Consider the following 4,772-nt stretch of genomic DNA (forward strand, 5'->3'; position numbering starts at 1 on the left):
CCAGGAAGAAGCTTTTCAATTGAAGCAAGTCACTGGCTCCAGGAAGAAGCTTTTCAATTGAAGCAAATGGTCCGAGGCAGACGTCCGTGAGCTGCCTGGGAGCGCGCAACAATGTAGAGTCTTTGAGTACTGTGGCTGGGATAGATATTGCCCTCCATTAACGGTGACCGTCCTTGAAATTGTAGACTTGGCAAAGGCGTGAGGTGAGGCTCTGGCCACCATGTCTAGCCCCAGGAGCCGCCTATGGACCAGCAGATGAGTGGCAGGCTGCCTACCATTAGTCAAGGCTCAGACCCATCCCTACAGGGTTGCGACAAGCTCCGCATCCAGAGCTCAGAATAAGCACGTTCAGCTTCCAGAGGGTCGCTAGCCTTCCTGCAGAGCCTCTTTGCCATTAATTGAGGCCTTCAAAGTTTCCCTATTTTCTGTTTTGCCTTTGAATATATTAAGCAGCTATCGCTGCTAGGCGCTGTGGTCTGTCCGTTTTGTATGATTGTATTCATATTACAAGTATTTACTATTTAGACCACCTTCCCCTGCTGTACTTCATATTTAAAAAAAAATAGCTGCTAACGTTGAGTGTTTACCTTGTGCGAGTCATGGCGCTAAACGTTTAAGATTATTTTATTGATCCTGAAAACAACACTTTGAGGTTGCTCTCCTAGAAAAGATAATAGAGGCAAGCAAGGAGGGTGCTTGTTGGAGCAGTTTAAAAGCTATTGCAGCCATCCCAGCAAGAAATGATGATGATGTGGACTCAGGGGACTGCACAGGAGATGCAGAATTTTTCCCTGTGTGGAGCTATAGGATAAGCACTCGACCTCATGGTTGGTTTGAACCAGAAGATCGATCAGCAGTTCAAACCCACCATTTGCTCCTCGGAAACCCAGGGTCACTATGAGCCGGAACTGGCTTAAACCAGCACTTACAACAAAGCGTTCCCATGGTTTGGCATGGATATCGGTGGACCGCTAGTTAAGTTGGTCTACTTTGAACCAAAGGATATTACAGCCAAAGAGGAACAAGAGGAAGTAAAGAACCTAAAAAGCATCAGAAAGTATTTGACTTCTAAAACCACTTATTGGAAAACCAGTATTTGAGATATCCACATAGAACTGAAAAATCGTACCATGCATGGGCGCAAAGGGAAGCTGCACTTCATCCGTTTTCCCAGCTCTACTATGCACAGGTTCTCTCAGATGGGCAGTGAGAACTTCCCAGCCTTCACACCACTGTCTGTGCCACGGGAGGTGGGGTTTTCAAGTTCGAAGAGGACTTCAGAATGATTGCTCATCTGCAGTTCCACAAAGTGGATGAACTGGACTGATTCAGGGCCTGCTTTACGTCAATTTTATTGGCTTCAATGGCAAGCCAGAATGTCACTATTTTGAAAACCCCACAAATCCAGAATTGTGTCAGAAAAAGTTATACTGCCTTTACAATCCATATCCTATACTGCCAGTTAACATGAGTTCAGGTGTCAGCGTTCTAGCAGTGAATTCCAAGGACAACTATAAAAGAGTTATAGGAACCATTCTTGGAGGTGGAACATTCCTAGGCCTATGTTGCTTGCTGACTGGTTGTGAGACCTTTGAAGAAACTCTGGAAATGGCAGCTAAAGTTTGGTCATTAGCTAAAGTTGGACATTTACAGAGGAGACTATGAACGATTTGACTTTGAAGGATCTGCTATAACATCAAGCTTTAGCAACATGGTGAGTAAAGAAAAGCATGATTCCATCAGCAAGGAAGACCTCCTTGTTCTAGCCACTTTGGTCACCATCACCAACAACATTGACTCCATTGCTCAGATGTGCACAGTGAATGAGAATCCTGACAGAGCTGTGTTTGTTGGGAATTTTCTCAGAATCAATACTGTCTCCATGAAGCTGTTTGCATATGCCATGGATTTTTTTTATCCAAAGGACAGCTGAAAGCTGTCTTCTTGGGACATGTGGGTTATTCAGAGCTGTTGGGCACTGCTGGAACTATTCAAAATGACTACTGATTTATAAAGATGAGCAGTAGAGGAACAGCCTCCTCTGAGAGCCAAGCATTGCTGCTAGAGAAGGTGAAAGCTCCTGCCAGGATGGAAGCCAAGCCATTACGGCAGTTAAACCTACTCGATTTGTAAATAATTTAAAAATCCTCCTAGCTGATCTTTTACTCTTGGGTTTTGATCTTTTGATTCAAAATGGGGAATACAAAAGTTGATCTGTATATTATGGGGCTTTTTTAATTGTGCAGAGTGGCCAGACTTATTAATTTTATGCACTAACTTTGAAAAATTGTATGATGTTTAAGAAAGACCTGAAATGTAAGAGTTGTTTTTAATTTTTCTTCTTCTTCTCCTTCTTTGCCTTTACCTTCTCATTCATATTTTTACACTTTGGTTTACTGATCAGTGTGGTATCATTTTAACTTCAGTTAGTAATTACTCTAGGAGATTTTACCTTTACTTATATTTTTTGTGCTAGATTATGATTTGCTGTTTGTTTCAAATGAAACTACAAATCTGGCATGTATTACTGTGAACAGTTTGTTTACCATTTTGTGTCTTGTTTTTCTGTTTGCATGTCTTATGACAAAAGAGAGTTCTTCCCCCAATTTCTGTCCTTATATGATCTCTCCCACTCTATGGACTCAAATGGTAGCTTTTCTTTAAACATAATCATTCTTAGTAATTAAGGTGCTGTCCAACTCAATGCAAAGTTAACCATGAGATCTAAGCTTTTAAAAGTGACCAGAAAGGGAAGAATCTGATACGTTACTGAATTTAATGAGTCTGGCAAAAAGTTGAAAATCATATGTAATTTTATATTATCCCTTATAAATATAACAGAGTTTTTTGTATTTCTTTTGTATTAGCTTATATTAAATGCAAATTTCTATGATAAAATCCCTCATCAATACATACCATAGAATGGCAACAATTCTTGTGCAAGAAGTAATTATTCATATGAGGAGATTTAGGGGAAATCATGGATTAGGGCTCTCATGGATTAGGCTGTCAGATAGTAATAGCTATTTTTTGTGTACATGTATGTACCTATGAACTTTGTAGCAAGGCATCTTATAAATAATAATGTCAACATTTTTATTGTTAATACTTTAAACTTATATCTGCATGTCAATTTCAGTTTCTAAAATTAAAAAAAAATTACAATACTGATAAATATATATATATTTTCTTTTTGAAGACTCAATAAAGACTGACGGGTAACATTCAAATGAGGGTCTTGTGCAAATATTGGAATGCATAAGAACTAATGATGTAGAATAAACTGATTTTGGGGATTAAACATACTGCTGAAAGCGATTTTTGAAGGTCAATACAGTTCTTTGATGAATCTTTTCTCTCTGCCTTCTGAGCACCATTTTTCACTTTATTATCACTAAGTCTTAAAATCTCTGCTAATTGAAGTATTCACTTGTCTGGTTGAAATAAAGCCCATTTCTGTTGTGAGAAAAAAAATGGTCAATGTTCAACCATTTCAAGAGGTAACATGTAATCAAAAGCCAGTAATACTGAAAGAAGAACTCCAAGCTGCACTGAAGGCATTGGTGAAAAGCAAGGATCCAGGAACTGATGGAATGTAAGTTGAAATCTTTAAACAAACTGAAGCACCACTAGAGGCTCCCACTCATCTATGCCAAGAAATTTGGAAAACAGTTACCTGGCCAAGTGTTTGGAAGAGATCCATATTTGTTCCTGTTCCAAAGAGAAGTAACCTAACAATAAGGAAATCATTGAAAATATCACTAATACAACATACAAGTAAAATATTGCTGAAGATAATTCAAAAGTGACTGCAACAGTACATAAACAGGGAACTGCCCAAAACTCAAGCTGGATTCAAAACAGGATGTGGAACCAGCAATATCATTGCTAATGTCAGATGGATCTTGGCTGAAAGCAAAGAATAACAGAAAAAAGGCTAACTTGTGCTTTATACTTGGTAAAGTGGAAGGTCAGTGAAAAAGAGGAAGGCCCTCAACAAGACTGATTGATACTAATGGCAGTAATAATGGGCTCAAGCATAACAATTATGAAGATGGTGCAGGACCAGGCAGTGTTTCGTTCTGTTATGCATAGGGTCACTATGAATCAGAACCAACTCAATGGCACCTAACACAGCAATAACAAAACCTCCAAAACCACGAGAAAATAAATTTCTGTTTGTTAAAACTATCCACTTGTGGTATGTCTGTTATAGTAGCACTAGGTAACTAAAACAATGAGTAATCTAGAACACTTAAATGTGCTTGTGAGGAACCTGTACGTAGACCACGGGGAAGTCATTCAAACAGACCAAGGAGATACTTAAGATCAGGAAAGGTCTATTACAGGTTATATACTTTCAAAATACTTTGTTGTTATTGTTAAGTGCCATTGAGTCAGTTCCAATTCAGAACAACTCTGTATAGGGTTTCCAAGGATCAGCTGATGAGTTTGAACCACCAACCTTGTGGTTTAAACTGGAAGTGAAGAGGCCTTGAAATACTTCCTTATGAAGATCAAAGGCTACAGCCTTCAGTATGGATTGCACTTCAATGTAAAGAAACAAAAATCCTTACAACTAGACCAATAAATAACATTATGTACTCTAAGGAATCCTGTGTGGCACCAGACTGCTAATCACAAGGTCAGTGGTTCAAGCCCATCAGTTGCTCCTCAGAAACCCTATACAGGGTTGCTATGAGTCAAAACAAACTCACCAACACTTAATAATAGCAACAACAACAAATGGAGAAAATATTGAAGTTGCTTCG

General features: G+C 38.9%; 1 pseudogene; it reads left to right on the forward strand.

Moving 5' to 3' along the window:
* The first annotated feature begins 944 nt into the window (after positions 1–944).
* On the forward strand, positions 945–2,014 carry LOC102815840 (annotated as a pseudogene).
* Positions 2,015–4,772: the final 2,758 nt, after the last annotated feature.

This window comes from Chrysochloris asiatica, unplaced genomic scaffold, assembly GCF_000296735.1.
Source record: "Chrysochloris asiatica unplaced genomic scaffold, ChrAsi1.0 scaffold00068, whole genome shotgun sequence".
Classification (NCBI taxonomy): domain Eukaryota; kingdom Metazoa; phylum Chordata; class Mammalia; order Afrosoricida; family Chrysochloridae; genus Chrysochloris; species Chrysochloris asiatica.